General features: G+C 40.9%; 1 long non-coding RNA gene across 1 annotated transcript; it reads right to left on the bottom strand.

Moving 5' to 3' along the window:
- Positions 1 to 15,377: 15,377 nt before the first annotated feature.
- Positions 15,378 to 17,787, bottom strand: LOC112948806. The gene is made up of 2 exons (XR_003249703.1): positions 17,725 to 17,787; positions 15,378 to 15,671 (listed from the first exon to the last, which is right to left on the bottom strand). It is a non-coding gene; the product is annotated as an uncharacterized LOC112948806 (long non-coding RNA).
- Between the last annotated feature and the right edge of the window lie 1,964 nt (positions 17,788 to 19,751).

Here is a 19,751-nt window from a genome sequence, read left to right as displayed (position 1 = left end):
GGAGGAAAGGAAAATGTTAATGGGAATGACCAAAAACTTCCTTATAAACAAGAGGTAAAAGTTCCACAATCTTTCTTTAAGGATGTTGGAATAAAAAATAATTTGATATACTCCATCACTTAATTTTCATCTTTGAAAAGTCTTTGAGCACTAACTGATCTATCTGCTCGCTATGTAGCTAGCAGACTTTTCCCTGTTTTTTTTTTTTTTTAGGGGACATGATCCTCATGAGATGAAGATCTTCACTTCACATTTCACCTCCACAAATGTGTTTACTCACATATTGATTCACCTGTTAGCTTGAGAGGAGAAAATGACATAAAAGGAAAGGTCAGAACCTAGGCACAGTTAAAATCAAAGAATTAAAAATTAAACCTTGACTTTGGACAGGTTAGAACATCACCTCCAGCATGCACCTTCATGATTTCACACACACAGAGCGCSTCTCAACCAACAACAATTTTTAAAACATATAAGTCAACATCAGATAGATCCCTTYTGTCGAAACGTGCTCTCTGTTGCAGAGATAAAGCTATCAAAACCTGCTTTTTATGTTACCCCCTCCTCTTTCAGCAATGATTAGGAAATTCAATGGAGCACATTTCACAAAAACACTTTCACACAAGAAAAGAAGCCTCAAGGTAAAGGTTGAATAGCAGGGACAAAAGAGGCTCTGCYGATTTGAATGGGGTTCTCGTTCAGCACGGAGCTGGGAATGGGGATGAATGTGGAAGCCAGAAGAAATGTCACAGTTCAAAGCCGCACCGCGAGCGAGATAACATCAGAGCCGCTGCCTTGGAAAGATAAATCATTTTGTCCCTTGCAGAGACGCTGCAGAGGAGTTTCAAGGCTAGCCTAAGTCTAGATTTACTACTTAACAGCAGCTGGTTTTGTCCTTATTTCCAATTTGTCCGCATTTTTTTGCTTGGATAACTTTCACTGCACAGGGAGATGGAAAAACAATCAAAGGATCTAGAACTACAGAGATCTTTTWAATTGGGCATCTATGTATAGCTTATATGATCCAATAATTGCATCCAACAYGACTGTTCCAGCTCAGCTTACAACTTGCTCGCTGTGTTGTAACCCAAGGCATAGCAAAGAATCAAGTGTATTACACATCCATGCAGCTGCATCCAAACCCCTGCCATTAATTATTCCAAATTGAAGCACTTGGACAGTACCTAAAACAAGCTGCCAAGATGTAACTTCAAGTCATCCAAAGAGTTCTCCTCTTTGGTGCTTTTCTCCTGACCAGTTCCAKGTCGCTTGCAACTCTTTCTCTGGAGCCCAAGTTATCAATTTTGACAGTGAAACCTCTGGCTATTAACAATTCCATTTCAAATAAAGAYATCAGCTTAAAAATGAAACTTTATTTTCAGTGCAACCAGTTCAATGTTACTTGTCATTAATATGATTGTTAAGTGGGAAAGAAATCGGGAATTGTTTCCAAAGAGACTTGCAATACTTGACCTTATGTAAGAGTACATAGGAGTTCACAAGCAAACTAAGCAGCTGTGTTAGCGCACAAAGGAGCAAGACTGTGGGTCATTATCCCACTGTTGTCCTAAAACCTAGCCAAACACTCCAACCTGACAGGCAAAGACATTATCTGTTGGATATCACAGCAAGCTGCTTCATTAGCTGTAAGTTTTGAACTCCCACCCAAAGCCTCTCTGTCTCATAAGGGTGCCCAGCCACCATGGACACACTCATGGGGTCATTTTTCCCTCAGAAAAGGCTGTTCAGGGAGCTGCTATTAACATCCTCATTCCATACTTGTCAAAATCAGGGCATTTTGGCCCTGTGTGGCTGCACGAGGGAATGGTGTCTGTCAGACACGGGCAAACTCACYATCTGCACAAGTGGTGAGCGCGACACTGCCAAGAGAAACGTGACCCTGTAGGACTGACGAGGAGTTCATGAGAGGGTCTGCTGCTCGGACCCTGAAGATCAAGTGGCAGGTTCTGTGCACAAGCAGCAGGCACTGAGCYGGGCACTCACCACRTGCAAACACYGAGGCTGWATTGGGTTTAGCAAGATCCCAATTTGCACCCARTTCACCGGCAGCTCCTCCAACGGCRGCACCTTGAACTCCCAATATAYCACTGTAAATTCACTTCCTCCACTGCCTTGCTTTCTGAAAGGCCCAGAAGTTACTTATTTCATCAGCAACCTAACAGAACAAAGAGGTTTGAGAATGAATCTTAGATATATACACACATATATGCATATTCAGCCCATATATAGTTGGAGTAGTTATAGAAGAGACATTCCAGTTTGCAGAGAAAGGCTTCACTTAGCTTTTGACATGCTATTATATCAAAATCTTAGTACATCTTCAGCCAGTTAAAGCAGTAGTTATTTGGCACCCCTCTGAAAACCACTGTAGTCTATAATAAACAAGGACATCACCAACAACTAGCAAAAATTAAAAGAAACATCTAAGCCAGTTGTTGTTCTGAGATAGCTRGAAATCCTGCAGTCTGATCCACTGCTCTGACAGCCCTAACGCTACTCCCTAATTTAAAGGATCTCCTTGAACTTGGAATAGACTTTTTCAGAACATGTGTAATTGCATTCTATTGAAACAGAAACATAAAAGAAGTTTGCTTAAAGAAAGGAATTTCTGTCATTATGTTTTCYTAACCTTGCTGTCTTTCTGCCATGGTTTCCTAAGGGAATAGTCTTTCTCCATGCAGTAAATTTGTGCATCGTGCTCATTGAGGACATAGGAAACAGCTGAAGAGCAAAAGAAAAGTAAAAAGGAGACTTTGGACTTAACTGTTTCTGTGCCATAAAGATAAATAGCACATGCACTGTAAAAATAGGTCAATGCCCATACAATATATCTGACTTAAGTCAGTGCTCAGAAATTGCAAGGGGATTACTGGATGTCCAAGGATTCAGAGAGAAGTAAAAACCCTCAARTTCTGGAAAATATTTGTGTGATAGAAGAGATCATACCTAGAAGAAACAAGATGCATATATAATAGTCCTGCTACTTTATTTATAACAATACTCCAACCTCCTGAAGCATCTGGGGGGGATCAGAGACTCCAAGAGAAAAGCAGCTATTGTGTTAGAGAAAAACAAAGATGAAAAGCAAAAAATATGCTTAGAAAGAGAGCAAACTAAACAAGAAATCAATCCAAAAACACAGCATAGCATTGTTAAAACTGGAAGGCTGCCATATAATTAGAGTTTATCTTGTATAATCAATTAAATATGTCAACCCTGGATAGTTGCCATAGACGGCCATGAACTAAATAAATCTGTGAGGAGGGTTTGATAATTCCCTTTCAAGGTAAACACTAGAACAAGGAACATATATATGTTGAGCTGGAATTTTTAAGCCATAAATGCCATTTTCTTTTATTCTCTAGTCTAARAATACAGTAACTTTTTCACACAAGGCCAGCTTCACTACAAGTCATTCACTGCGCATGCAGCTAATGGGAATTACCCTGTGCTTTATTTGGAATAAAATCCTTTGGGCTAGGAGTGGCTTCTTTGTTCTTGGGCAATAACTCCATCTGGGAGGACACATATGATGGGTCTTAGTTCAGAAAACATAAGAGACACCAAAAGCTTCTCAAAAAAGCCACCGAGGTGCTGAGGGTGCTGCATGGCCTACCTGGCACTGCAGCTCCTGTTGTGTGTGTGTGGTTCAAGCTCCTCTCCTCTTCAGCAACAGCAGTAAGATGCACAAAGGAGAAAATCCCATAAAATAACAAGCAAAACAMGACCTAGGGGGTTTAGGTCATGTGAACACACTCTAATTGACTAATTAGTGAACCTGGGGGYTGCTTGGAAATGGTCACTTTCTTTGGTATTGATTCAATTCCATTTTACGAATCTATCATTTTCAATTATTGCAAAAAATGAAATAATGCATCACATGCAAGCTCATTTCATTAGAGGCAACCTGTTGACTTAATCCTTTTCCACAGGGTTACTACTTCTCATGCCTTTCATTCCAAACAACCTTGGCTTTCCCTTGCTGCAAAATAATCAAAARTGTGACCTGTGCTGGAAGACTCATAATAATACACAAGATTTACAGAAAAAGGAGCATGTGAGAAACAGCAAGCCAAAAAAAACTGGGGCGAGGGTGGGGGTGGGTGGGGTGTCCCCATCCAAACCCCTTGGAAACCAAGCAGCAGAAAAAAGGCAATAAAAACAATTAGCAAAATCATATTGCCACTGTTTGTAAAGTAATTGCATTAACCACAGGAAAGAGAAACACAACACTATGTTCAAACACTTTGGGGGAACCTGAGTAATTAGCAGTTGATTATTTAAAATTTTTTGGGGGAAGATATTAGACTCTACGYGGACAAGAAGGGCTTAAGTGCAGTCTCAGACCTGACATCTCAAATGTGATTTTTACTTCTGTCACTAAACAGTGCGGGACCCACTGGGACTGTCACATGCAGTGAAATGGTGCTGATCTCCCAGGGAAAATAAAGCCAGAGCCGTTCTATTTATGCCTTGTGTGTGGCCATTAATTTAACCTGAGATTGCCAGATAAGTGCAGGAAAAAATATATGGATCAATTATTGATTCGCATTTGGGAACTAATTAGAAAAGGTTTGCAGTTCATCTCTAAAGCGCTCTATCTTGTATGCAATAAAACCAAAGCAAATTAAATTTGTCTCTCTGTTGCTCTTATAATTGGATGCATGAAAACAAATTAGGATTAAGTTCCTAGCGAGACCTATGCAAATGAACCCTAAAGCTTTTTCAGACATCTTCCTTTTTATATAATATGGGAAACAAGGAACAACTTGTCACAGAAGACAGGAGACAGGGAAAATTGAGCTGTAAGTTAAATACTGGACTTCCAATAGATAATATGCTTGGATTTGAAATTATTGAAAAAGGGCATTTTATCAAGTRGTCCTTTATCCCACAATTATCTACTGGCAGTGGCTTTCACCTTTCCATTTCCTACTCCCTTTTAAACTCTTTTTAGGGTCAACATGTTTTGAATGATCCTACACACCAGTAGGACACAAAAATGTGACAATCAAAATACTAAATGCAAGAAAAATGCATGAAATGAGTTYTAATATGTTCATCTTAATTGAATGTTCATTTCTTTAATGTAGGCTAATTAAATTCATAGCATAGTTCTCATGTTTAAGTTCAGTTCCCTCACAAAGAGTTATTCATTTGCTATACCTTAACGGAAAGCAGATCATYATCAGGCTGTTCTCTCGGGATGCTTTAGCGTGTGCACAAACCCACAGAGAGCAGAACCAACCCTCCTTGTCATCCCTCCTGCCTTCTGCTGCCGCCAGATGACACAGGCAAACTGAGCATCTACCGTCTACATTCACTTAAAGTGCTATTTACTACATTTATGTACATATGTATGCGTCTATACTATATATTATACAAAAAGGCTCAAGAAGGCTGAGATGAGCACTCACACTAGGGAAGCATGAGGATTACAATGTGCATGTCCAACTAATTGGACTCCTCTGCTCCGCTCCCAAAGCAGCGCCCGTGAGCAAGCGCATTCTGTGTCACTGGGCGCAAAGCGAATTACAAACACTAACGAGCAGCTACTCAATATGTGAGTCTATCTCCCTTGTTCGATGCTATCAGCATGTGTAAACCCTGATGCGAAGACAGCATGATTAATTTGCTGGCTTGCTCTTCCATATTGCTTAGCACTACAGTGCCCTGGCGCTTTAGACATTGATTCGTGTGTCCTCAGYACCCGTGGGAGCCAAGGGAACACTGGCCATGTGCTCAAGTAGAGAACTAAGTAAGAAAAGGGAAAAAAGGGGCAACTAACTTGTCCTAAATCTGGAATGTTGTTGGCAGGGTCCTGGGCTGCAGTCCTTGCCCCGCACTCCATCAGTGGGAATCTGAGCTGCCGTTCCTGCTCCTCACCTGCCTTGCGCCTCCACGTGACAGCACTTCCAAAGAGAAGAGATCAGATACTGGAAGCTGCAATCGACACTAACTCAGGAACATTAGGAATTTGATAAGCAATTTCAAAGGCATGCAATAAACTGCTTTAAAATATGCTCTGTAATTTATATATCCTGAGGAAGCAAAGTCCTAGTTTTACATCCTAACTCGACGCAAATTTGGAAGTGTCTGACATGGATATGCTGAAACAAATCCAAGCATTTTATTAACATATTGAAAGCCCAATCCTGATCCAACCACACGGGGTCTAAATCTGCCTGGCTTTTTACACCATCTCTACCTCRTCACCATCTCTCTCCCCTGCACCTGAGCATCCACCCTGCTTTTACCATTAACCTGCACCTTGCTGTGAGAGCACGGAGCAAAGGTAAAGGGAGGGAAGTGCCTTGAGCATCTGCTGGCCTGGGCCCCTTCATTCCCTGCATTTTTTATGAGTGAACACGCAGCGCAGACAAGCCAGGCACAACTCCATGTCACAAATCAGTCTGAGAGTGAAAGGGGATATAAGGAAACTCAACTCCTTCACACAGAAAACGCTCAAATATCAGAGATTTTTCACAACTGTTTACTCTTGAAGCAAAACTTCCATTCTTCTATAAAAGCCCAAGCAAATGCTGAAAAACAAACTGGAGCTGTCAATTATGTGCAGAAGTTCAGTCTAAAAAAAGGCAACTCCACAAGGAGCCACTAGAGTATAAGAGATTTCACTTATTTGCAAATGCATCAGAAACACAGTCAAATCCAGGCAAAGAAATAGGGACGGCTCTCAGTGAAGGGGGGCCATTGTACAYACTGTACAACTGACAGGGAACATTTTGGCATCCAAATACTGAGGAAAAAACCTCTGAATACAAAATAAATACTAACTGACAATATGAGGACTTTTTTTTCTTGGAGCTGCCAATCTGCTGGTGAAACCTGTGTTTTGAGGACACAGACCTTTATTTACATCAAGAATGAAATCCTGGTGCCGTGAATTACGTCATCTATTTGGTCCTGGTATTTCCAAGTTGCCTCCCCATGTGGGAGTTAAAATGTGTTTTTTTTTTTTTTTTTTCTGAAATGCTTGAAGTGTCTTAAAGAAGAAAAACTTGTGCCTCTAGCTACAGTTTACCAGTAGGCAAAAAGCAGCACGGTGTGATTTTTGTATGAGATAAAACAGCACAAAAGGAAGAGCAAAACAAAGGGTTGCTTATCAAAACCAAGGCTTATGAAAGCAAAGCTTTCGCCTTGTTTTTTCCCCTCTGTTTCCAAATTGTACTGTCAGGGTCCTAGCATAAAAAGACATTGCAGATGCAGAGCAACTTAACTCCACATCTGCAGCACCAAGCACAGGAGCATCCGTCCGCCCTCCCCTTTGCCGGGCTGCCGCATCTCCCGTTTGGCAGAGGGGGGACTGCAAGAAGAAAAACCAGGGATCTGCTCCTCATGGATCTCTTAAAGGGAATATAAAACACCCGGCATGATTAATGGCAAGTTGCTTTGTGGAAAAAAATATCCAAGCGATGATGCCAGGAGCTCCCTGACAGCTGCTCTGGGGTCTGGAAGAGGACCACGGATCCCAGCGGAGACGGATGATGCAGCAAAGCGCGGCTGAAATGGGCAGAGGGGAAGGCTGCTGGCTTGGGACACGTGTCTCCAAAAGGTACCACGTACGAGTGCASCTTTTCCTCTATTTTACCCTCCCGTTTTCACTGGAGGCTCTTTACAAACAAATATTTTTACAAAGGATGGATCACATCACCTTTATTCAAACGAGATATCTGCAGATACCTTGCATATATTGAGCAAACTTTATGAATTTTACATACAATAATTAAGCAGTGTAATAATTAGAGGCACAGGAAAACTCTTAAACTACTAGTTTTTCTTTCGCTCATTTTTTGTTTGCTGAAGTATTCACTATTATGTTCATATTCACATATATTCACTATTATGTTCATATTCACATATTATGTTCATATATTGACTATTATGTTCATATTCACATATATTCACAGTGCACTGTTACCTGCCAGTCCCTTTGCTACACAACACTGGCACTAAGCAACAAGGCGGGTCCTGAAGGCTTACATAATTCAGTTTTTAGGAAAAAGTAAAATATTTGCTGCTGGGCCAAAAGACACCAAAAGATTAAGAGGTCATTTTAATGTTGCCAGGTTAAACACTTGGCATTTAGGAAGGGCAGGAGCTACAGGTGATCTGTAATTTCARTTGGGGTATCCCCAGGCATCTCAGCATTGCTCAAGGATCACTTGGACACATTTTGCTCTCACTTTAAGCACACAGTGTACAAAAAAAATAATGTAAATAAGAGCTCTAAAGCCACCTTAATTTTCCAATTGCATCTCAAGTCAATGTCATCCCTCAAGCTGGCAAAGCAGCTCATTTCATCAGCACAACCAGCTCAAGAGAAAATTGTGACCTTATACRAGGGACACCAGCCTAGGCCTTGTTGTGGGGGATTTGAGGCCGACAGGAAGACTAGAAGTAAATATGGGTTTATTTTCAAGTCAGGTTTCTTGGCTCRGAGTTGGGAGACATTTAGTATTTTCCTGCTTCTCCCTYTGCCTCCCGTCAATTTGGAAGCTGSACTAAGACAACAGCGTTAGGTGGAAGGTGTGGGAACAAGATGACCCAAAACCTGTACAATTTAAATTTTATCACTATCCTTTACCTGCTACAAAATGCAGAGATGAAYAAGCCTCCTGACACTCTCAGGCTACCAAACACCTAGAAAAGCACAAATTACTGTGAAAGCAGCATTCACTGCAGTGTTTCCCTCAAGGAATACTTGAGAAAAATGGGAGTACTCCAGATTTCCCCAAGCTGCTTTCAGCAAACATTTCCAACAATACATATATGAAACACACATACACATATATCCTCTTAAGAATTACATTTCTGAGTTGGATTAAATTCAATATATTTTACCTCTGATGAGGAATAACCCCCCTCAAAGCCTCAGAGCAACTGCCACCAAATGAGATTAGAGGCAGCCTGCCCTGGGTTGCAGACACACACAGGAACAGCAGAGAAAGATATTGCAGTAGCTTGCCTTTAAYATTTATTATATTATAGGTATGAGTTGAATATTATAGTGGAATATGACTAAACAGAACTAGTATTTCACAATAAAACACAGCTGCGCTTCAGCTTCTATGCTACCTGAAAGGCAGCCCTTAGAAGGCATGAGCAAGCACAGAAACCCAATGGGAGCAAATTCATTTAAAATGAGTTTTCCACATTCACATTTCTGACAAAAGCCACAAGTATGGTTTATTCTGCCCAAAGAACATCATTCTGTGAGCTCCATTCTGCAGGAAATATGTTCATTTCTGCCCAGACATTCAACACCTCAGGCTGCCTCATGATTTGTGTCTGAGATAAAYGAGCAAGAGAGCTTTTCTCTTCCTCATTCCTGTGCGTAAACAAGCACAAATCTGTGCCATAAATCATGAATATAACCAATTTCTCACCCAGATATGTCTTTTTTTTTAGATTTAACAGAAAATATAACCCTTCTATCGTCGAGACAGCGCCGGTGCTTTTACCCAAGGCGGTAGCTGAGCCACACAGCCTGGGGTGGCTGTAACTTGCCTTGTCACCAACTCATGCAGCTTTCCCTGCCCTCTCCTCCTGCTGCTCCATCCACAGGCACACAGGTGGTTACCATGGTAATCCCTGCACCACGGGATCATGAGAAGCTGTTGCCACAATATAGAGCATCTTCTTAAAGGCACATGGAGAGAGGCACTAAGGTGACACAGACGACTAAATTGGGGCCAACTTGCCCATTCTTTGCCTTTTAAAACAGGCTGGGTTTGACAGCATGGGCACAGAAAGATCACATCAACACTTGCCTAGCTAGACAACTATTACAGCACCTATAGSTGACTCAGTTGGCCCAAATGACTCCCAGTAGGCTCAAGTTTTGGGACAAATGGCATCTTTATTTCTTGCAGACTCCAAATRTTGCATATGCTGTATAAATAAAAACCCTAAGATGATTTGCTTGATAACACAGACCTGGAAGAGCCTGAGAGAGATGCTAAGATATTGGACACACAAACAGCAGACTGGATTTTCATAAACCTGAGGCTTTTTTAAATATGGGAGGACCAAACATCACTGGTAAAGCAGCCCTTTTAGTCTTTGGTTATAATTGCAAATACATTTGATTACATGGCATTTTGGGGAATATTTTTAAAAAAATCAAGCAGTTTCATTAGCTTTTCCCCTGTGAAAGTACTAAAGACAGTCAACTATTGCATTATACACCACATTTCTGCATTTCACATCAGTCTAGTGCTGCTTTCAGTACTTCTGCCATGTCACCTGGCTAAGAGCAGTGGCCATGAGATCCTGCTGCCACAAAAGCCTGTGAAAACTKTGCTTTTCCTTCTACATGGAACCAGTATTACATAAGTGTTCTGCTAGAAACCTCCTTCAAGGCCATGCAAGTGAAAACAAGCACCTGGATGTGTTCCAGGATACGTGACGAACACAGGTGTAAGGAACTTGGTGTGAAAACACTGCAGACTGCCTGACAAGCTTGTATACTCTCCATTTTTTAGTGAAATTAAAGGGAAAAAATGTCTAAGTTGGATTGTAGAGAGAGTACTGGAGGTGACAGATTCCAGCTGAGAGAAGCGTTGACCATTTCAACTCAAAAGCCAAGCCTGGTATCCTTTGTCAACTGAACATATGGAGAGAAGAGTTAAACATAGCTCAAATCAAGGACAGACATCAATGAAACTGGATTCTGTGTCTAAGCCATGACCAGGAATGGAGCACTTGAGATTCTGCTAGCCACTGTGGGCAAGGAAGGGTCATATGCACTTCACTAATGTTTGTCCCAACTGTTGTAGGGGGTTTTTTTTTGGTGTATTTTTTGTCTATGTTCCCATATCAGAGCAGACCCCATTTCCTCTGCACATAGCCACAAACCACTTCCAGGTAACAAAACTCAGYCTCAGACAAATGTCAAGTATAATTAAAAAGAAAGAAAAGCTATCAAAGAGAAAGTTGGCAATAGGATCTCCTCTGGGTTGCATTCTCACAGGTTCTGCAAGTTCTTCTGTTTCATTCACTAAGTGTCCTATCACCTCAGTTGCTTCTGCTGCTGCCACTGCTACTTGAGCTCACATCACAAAGGCATCATCCATAAGAATATCACCTCCTATGGATCTATACCATGTCAACATCGCTTGACAAGGCGGAAAACAGCTCAACTATTGAAAAACATCAGGAATTGGGAGTTTATGCCTTCTCTTTCTTTACTATGGAGCAGGTGGTGACAGAAATGGAGTGCAGCAACACTGAGGAAAAAGGAACAAAGTGATCCTCAAATTATCCATTAGTTTAATGGATACACAAGGATAATGCCAAGGAGTATCAGACTGTGTGATAGAACTGAAACCTGAGCAGCATCTACAAAAGGAAAAAAAGAGCAAAGGCCACTGGTTTGCCAGTCTGATGGAGTCTAACAGGCTCTGTTTAAGCTCTTGGGAAGCTCAAGAGCCCCACAACTTCTAAAAATTAAAAAGAAAAATAGGATTAAACTCAGAGTTACTGGGTAAGCACTGAAAAATAACAAAAAGGCACAAAGTCTGACATGTTTTTGCTAAGGTGTCTGCTGGATCTGTGTGTTGAAGGCAATTGGCTTGCATCTAAAGGGAAAAAGTGTGGGGAAAGTTTCAAGCACCAAAACTCAGCACCCACGTGTGGCCTTTCGGTCTAGGCTTCCCATGTACAACTGTGGCAGGCTATTTGCCAAAACAGCATTTCAAGCAGATAGAAACAACCTGATCTGTCCTCCCACTTTACTCTATGCTTGCTGGTGGGGAAAGTTGTTATAACCAGATACATCTTCCAAGTTTTAAGCACCTCAAGAAGCCTGCAAGGATCAAGATGAGTCATTTGACACACACACATTCCAATGAAAATGGGGGCGGAAGCCAGAACATTTTATCCTTAGAGCTTTTAACTTTCAAGCCAGAATCATGTAGCAAAATTACATCACGGATTCCACAGAGCCTCTGCTAACAAGATCTGCCAGGTGATGATTACACAACTACCGAGTTGTGCAGCACTGAGCTCCAGCCCTGGTTATGACACCAGCTCCCAAGGGCTAGATTTCCGATGGTAAGGCATGAAGTTGTTATTGGGAGTAAGTTTTGTAGGCCTCCGTGTGTCATCTTGTGCATATTACAAGCCACGCAGCCAAGATGCAGATCCATGTGCTCTCCTCTATACTAAGAGGTCTGCAAGATGTCCCAAGTAAGGAAGTCCATAGGTCTAGTTTTCCCTTCCCACTTGCTTTTTGCTTTCCTTTTCCCCATACGAATGCTTTCATTCATATATCATTTTTTCATATGTTTCTGGGACRAGGTTATTTTATATCACACACACAGTAACTTGTGTAGGTGCACCCTAGTCGTAGTKAAGGTCTATAACAACTATGACAAGATAATGGTCGCCAATTTCATTCATATATGAGCCTTTTTAGTCACTACCATCTATTTCACCATGTCATTCCCTCCCAAATGCACAAAATCTTCCAAAACAGTGGAATTTGTRGACCCCACTGGTGTCACACACTGAAAAAAGCTGGTTGCTTGTGGGCAAAGGAAAAACCTGAATAAAACCAGCACTCACCTGAGGTGGTTTTGAAATCCGAACCCGTGGGATTTCATGGTCATTTCCCACAGGAACAGGAAGGAAATAAGCAAAAAACCTACAGAGCTCTTAAAACCTTATCTTGAAATTTATGGTAAAAAGCTGAAAAGGAAACTCTTTCCTCAGCAAGAATATGTATTATTGATCTCCATATTTAGTCATATTTCCATTCCTCAAAGAATTAAATCCTAGTAACCCTATTCATTCTCTTTTAATATTCCTTGCAAACATATCACAGTCTTCATTAGGGGTAAAATGGTTTTTGCYGATTTACGCACCCTTCACCCCACATGAGTTGATATAGCAGGCTAAAAGATTTCCTCGGGTACGCAAAATAGTTTATCATTACTAACAGCTATATACAGCCAGGTTTAAACAAATAGGTCTGGGTTTAATGGGTACAAACCTTCCAAAGACTTAAACCTAATCCATTCTTTGGTTCTGCAGTTTTTAAGTGTTTCTGCACTGAAGAAATCTGATGTGCATTRTAAAGAGAAAACAGAATTGTAGGAATTTACAGTATTATTTTACATCAAAAAAGGTACCATTTTACTTGCACATTGTACAGCTATCAGGCCTCAGCTTACTCCCATGTGCCCCTATTGATTTTAACATGATTTTAAGGGTTCAGAAGAGAAAGCTCTTGTAAAAACATCTAGGCTGTAGCACACTTGGCTGCAGTGACATGTAGGGCTGGCAAAGCACAGAGCTGATTTTTCACATGGGCAACATCTACTCTCCTCCAAAGGCCTAGAGGTCTCCAGGCCAACCAAGGCACTTCTAGGAGAGGTGGTCAATATTGCTCTGCTTGAGCCTGCCCACCAAAATCAAGGATTGCTGCATTTTAGCCCAACATTTGAGCCTACGGAATCGAAGGATCCAGCATCAAACACCCTACCTTGCAAACTCAGAGCGTTAGCCAAGCCCTCAAAACTATGGATTTAGAAAAAAAGCTACACGTGGACAGTTCATGAGTGTTAAAGAACAGGCATACAAAGAAAATGAATTTTTCCCCTTAAAGACACCTTGCACAGAGGCAGCACTAAAGGCTTTTCAGCAGCACAGCCTTTGCTGTCCAATAGAGCCTCCTGTCACTTGACTCCACAACCTAAGGCCACAGCTTTAGGCATCACAGTAGCTTTTTACTTGCTACTTGTGTATCTTCAGCTTCCATGTGTAATTCAAAGCATAAAGCTTAAGGTCATTAAAAAAGACATTGCTCTTCAGTGAAGAAAATATTGTATATTTTGATTACACATACACTTATGAAAACAGCCTGTTTAACATTTAGGATCTCATCCTTACCGTAAATTAAAACATTATTTAATGAGAACAAAGACAGGTAGATGCACACATACTGCACAGTTATAGAGCTAATAAAAAGCCAATCTCTGACTCAATTTAACTGGCACACATTACAAAAAGGCAATATTTCTACAACCAGATTCTATACAGGTACAAATAATTGCAGGCTTTCCATTAACCACACAGGCCTTTCTAGGGAAGCTGTTTAGTGCTGAAATACTGCCATTAAAAAAAACAAACAATAAATGATGTTGTTTGAAACAAAAGAGTTTTGTTTTTATGAAGTAGAAAACACAGCAATATTTACCAAGTTTTGCACTTGCATGGGCTCAAGATATGAGAGCCTTAATGCATTTGCACTTCTCTACTAAGCCTGTGGATGCTGCCAAGCTCTGCTTATTTATCCAGGCTCTCTTTGCACGGATATTTATGCACATAAAGGGATGGACGGGAGCAAAAAGCTTTCCAAGAGCCCGGCCCCATCTGGAGCCCTARATGAGAAGCTCGAGCCTCGCTCTGCCCCACGGGGACCCGTGCACCRGGGCAATAAGGTTTCCTATACATCTCGTTAAGCCAGCATTAGATTGAGAAATGCCAGTTTCCATCCCCATGCCACCACCTCCCRAGCCCTCCAGCTTGTCCCCAAGTCTCATAAAATACTCCCCTCCACCTGTTCCCACCAGTATCCCCTGGAGTTTACAGGCAATTTAATTGCCTGCCAGTTTTTTTTATGTCTGCTTAAGCTACAAGACCTTTAAATAATTTATATCCTAATTACTGTTCATCATTCTTTAACTAAAAGTCTCAATTCAATTCACACAAAGGAAAAGGCATTGGATTCATTCTGAGGAAAGCCTTTCAAGGAGCCCTATAAAAATAGCCACTGCAATCACAGTTTTGAAAAACGGAGTTACATTTTCTCGTAATAAAATGTCATAAAAATAYTAATCATTCCCTCCTGATATGGATCACAGTCATTCTAGCACAGCTCCTATTAAACAAGTTCATAGTTCACATGCAACGCAATACTGGAGTTTTCTGAGAGCACTTATTGATCTTCTCTTTCAGGACTAACCTTCTGCTTACAATTTATATTCCTCTTCCACAACCACTAGGATTAAGCCCAACTGATGTTTTAATCAATCTCAACTAACACAACCTCAGGCCATTTGATTCGTCTCCCATAATTTGGAGCAGACCCTTGCACCGCCTCCGGGCCTCAGCTCCAAATTAAACTTTTCTTCCAAAGGAAAAGCCATTTTCTTCAGGACTATAATCTTTACAGGTACCAGCAAGCAAGGCTTTGCATGAGGTTGCTCTGTGATTTGTGGCAGGGCATCTTAGGGAAATGGGAAATCATTCTAATGGAGTGTTATAAGTTTCTTAAGTTCAACAAGTTAATGGAGACCACATGGCTGGCAGAACCTTGCTGCTTGCATTTGCCTCAAAAATACGCAGAGGAAAAAGAGATGATGAAATTGGGCAACAAGAGTAGACCGAAGGCTTTTGAAGTTTTWCTGAGGCTACCAGGAACCCTTGTAACTCTTTTACAGGTTTATGGTATTCCTGTTAGGTAAATGCTGGCCAATATTGTATAAATCTGATGGGGTATCCATGTACAAACGGTGCCCAAATGGGCTGGTTCAAGGTAAGGAACAAGGGCCAGAGCTTCAGCAGTTCCAGGCATCCAGGAGCTCCAAAAATGTGTTCCTGCTCCAATGAAAACGTTCACAATTCTGTAGACAATAAGGAGGTACAGGAGATGCTCTGATGTTTGAGAATGTGAAATTGCCAGATGCTATAGAAAACATATGCACAAATCACCTCATCGCACAAACATCTTTGTGCCTAACGACTCAAAGGGGTAGTGCTACGTTTAAGAGCAAAGGGTTAAGAAACTGGGTCTTACTTTGCTGAAACAGAGCTATTCAACCSCACATAATTCAATACCTGCTCTTCAAATCAACTTTTTTGGGAGTCCTTCCAGTTTCTTATTACTCAACCTACTCAGTCTTTACAGTTCACAAGTGCAACATCCTCTATCACTGAGAGCAYAGACTGTCACAGGAAGAACACATAGTACATCCAGACTCACAAATCTATGGTTTTTCCACTACTGGCATTTCCTCCTCACTCAAAGGAGGGGTAGAATCAGGCAAATTATGGAAAAAGACAGAAYCAAATGACTCTGCTCAGCTGTGGTCATAGGTCATGTTTGAGGTACAAAGTTTCTCAGCTATTTTCTTGGAAACCTTTTGGAGTTAAGAGGCTACCCAAAAAACCAACTCATATTCAGTAATTGCCTATTTACACTGCACAAGTTGGCTATCAACTGCCTACATTTAGTTGACTTTACTTGTATCCACCATTACCTTGGATCTTCAGCTATTTTTTGACTCTGGAAGTGTGATGAGCATTTTCTAATCCAATATAGAGAGAAGGTGACATGGGTTTCTGAGCTGGTTTCCCACCTCAGCTTTCTCTAAAGGCTGTGCAGTTTACTCTTTTACCTTGAAGAGAAGCAACATATGGAAATAACACGGGACACCTCTCACCACGAGCCACTTTATTGCTCTTTATAACCTGACCGTTCTGGGGGCAAAAGTATTGGCCATAATGGCTCTCAGCTACTCTTTTTACTAACTTGTTGCTTGTTGTTTTTCAGTCTGGTCAGAATGCAAGTGACCTGCATGCTCTCCGACCTGCAAGATCTCTTCTCTACCTCCAATCAATCCACACCATGCCTTGAATGCCCAAGAACCCAACAAATAGCCACCTACAGCCACTTAATGTAGAACAAATTCTCTACACACACAGAACACTGAATTCTTTTAAAGAAAGCTTAATATTTTTACTCATTCCCAGGAAAATACGAACAAAGGTAAGATCAGAGCCTCCCTTGGACATCATTTACCTCAGCTTAGAAGTTTTAATGCCTGCAGAAAACTACTTTGAAGAATTACAAGCGCACAGAGGAATTACAGGCAAAGCTTAACCTAGAATTCCATGCTTAGGTCAGTTAAACTCTTCTCATCTTCCATCATTAAAACGAAAAGCAAAGATTTTTATTGTCCAATTGCATCAAACGATATTTTAGCTTCCACTGCGCCCTAGCTTAAAACCCTATAGCTATATCCTGTGAAAGGCTTCATTAAGGAGAGTATTCCCATGAATTCATATAAGGGTAGTGATTACGCAACCTATTCAGCAATGCTAATACCGCTTTGCCAAATGTTTCACCCCAATAATTTTGGTATWAATAAGTTCAGAGGATGTTGCTGTAACAAATTACTCTTCCTGAGAGGGATTAGAGCCCTCTGATGGTGCCTCATGTGTGGTAATAACCCTGGGCTACAACATTTCATCCGCGTACCCTTTGTTGATTTATGGCTTAGCCAAAGGCCTTTAGAGGGAAGATTTGCTAATATTTTGTAATTCATTCCGCATACAGTGAACACAGATTGTATTATGTGCACCGTGACATTGTGAATTTGCAGTGGTCCAAAAGGATGGCCAAGCAGCAGCCTCATTTACAAGGAATTAACCAGTACCTAAAGCTTAAGGATGCTGCTCAGACAGCAAGAAATCCCTTAGGAGACAGGGCTCCCATCACTCCAACAGCAAACGACATTAAAAAAGGTATTTATTCGTTCCCTTACAGAACATAAACTCACATTTTGTTTCTCAAAGAGCAGCAATTCAAAACACTGACAGCTAAAAGTAATTWAAAAGTCTGCTAATCAGGACTTGGAAAAGATGTGATAGGTGATGCAAAAATCAAGTACTTACACTGGGTGCATCCTCTGGCTTCTCCAACAGGAAACAGCTCATGGAACAGGAGCTGAAGAATCCAGATTTCTGAGAAGATAAAAAAACAAGCATGTACTTCAAGTTCATATTAGAAATACTCTTCATACTACAAACAGAGGCATTCCAGAGCCCTCTTAGCATTTAACATTTTGGAGATCAACATCTTCCAAACAACCTAGTTTTTAACAGTTTATGCCTTCCTAAGCAGCTATAGCGTGAATAAAAAAGGCAAAGGAAGAAAGAGCAAGCTTCAGATTTCTCCTGTGGGCACAAGAGCAATTTTCTGTGGTGAATGCTAGCATGGTATCAGCCCTGACAACTTCCTCTTGATAAATCCTAGTTTGCATCCCAAATTTAAAGTAATGGACAAACTTGTTATTCTTCAAGCTAACATTTCAATATTTAAGGAGGAAGTCTTAGAAATTACAAGTTCAGTGGCTCAACTAGTGTAAGAAACTACTGATATTCACCATGTTGCCATGTGCAAAGGAGAAAAACATATTTCTAAGCACACTACAATCTAAGTCTTGGTGATATCAAAAAATAATTTGGGGTGCTGATTTTGGTGCAAATCTGTCCACAGTTTGGGCAAAGTCTGCTGGCTGCAATAAACACCCAAAACCAAGCACACAATTCCTTGTGAAAACAACAGATTATAGGATACTGTGAACTTCAGCATAGTATCAGGCATTTTATACAGCTACTGCAACATGAAAGGAAATAGTGAAACCCTAAAGCAAGTGGAGTGAGAGGCTGCAGGGGACACAAGCATCAGCAGCAGCTGCTTGGAGCCACCTAATTCCAACTGTGTTACTGAGTGTTATGAATACATGTCAACAAAGATTTAAATACCCATCTCCAATGAAGGAGATGCAGGATCAAACACACTGGTACTGTGTTTAGCTTGAAAAGGATGACATCTTTACCGCCCCCCCCATTTCAAGTAGCAGGGTAAAGACCACCAAAATGACGACTGGGATGGCTAAAAACAGAATCAAAATGATGTTAGTATGGGCCATTTCTTCCACCTCTAACTACATCAGTATTACTATTTTTTAGGCATGTCCTAGGGTAATTTGCAGTCACAAGAACCATGGGAAGAACACCAAGGGCAGGATAAAAAGCTGTGTACTTTCTACTCAAAAAAAACCACAGCAAGATTAAAGAGTATCTGGCAAAACATGAAGTTCAAATTTTGACCTTCCTCTTCCAGAGTACCCATTTACGTGTCTTAAAATCAACAAGCTCTGAGTTATTATATAGTAGGGAGGACTCGATCTGCTGTAAAACTAGCAGCAGCCCCAAAGATTAGCCACATACCCGACTCTAATCACAGTTTCTTTTTTTTTTAAATCATTTGAACATATTGAGCAGGCTGCTTTTGCCCTAGAACATCTTTAGTTTTACCACAAACCTGAATTACTACCTCTGCTCTCTAATACAGAAAATTCTTACGGAGATGAAAATCAAATGAAAAAGAACAAAAACATGGAACGTTTTATTAGTGAAGGGGCATTTCATTTTCATCCCAAACAGTCCAATTTAATCAAATCCACTTGTTGTTATTCCCAGCCTAGCCCAGGATTGATTTAATCAAACTGAGACAGAGCAGTAGAAACCAGGACCTGGTTGAGAGGCATCTTCCTCAACTCTAATTTATTTCCCTTGAAGCTGCACACAAGTGGAACACGCTTTGACACTTCTGATAATGAAAACAAGAGCTAGATCCAGCTTTAATAAGCATAAGAGTAAAAGGTGCAGGGTCAGGTTTTTCCTTTGTTACAGATACACTTAGGAAGTTCAAGACACTTCTGATTAGGATCAGGAATGTGATGAAAACACCAAGTTTCCCACCCGGATGGGATAACCCCAAGAAATCCAGATGGATGGCTCTGGACAGAACATGATTCTTTTGGATTTGAGAGAAGACTAAGGGTGGCTCTTGCTGCAGCAAGGGGCAAAACTCCTAAGAATGGAAATGTTGATCAGATATGAGGCAACTTGCC

The sequence above is a fragment of the Nothoprocta perdicaria genome, unplaced genomic scaffold (assembly GCF_003342845.1).
Source record: "Nothoprocta perdicaria isolate Ctin4 unplaced genomic scaffold, notPer1 scaffold_28, whole genome shotgun sequence".
Classification (NCBI taxonomy): domain Eukaryota; kingdom Metazoa; phylum Chordata; class Aves; order Tinamiformes; family Tinamidae; genus Nothoprocta; species Nothoprocta perdicaria.
The sequence above is the reverse complement of the archived record's forward strand: the minus strand, read 5'-3'. Positions and strand labels throughout refer to the sequence as shown.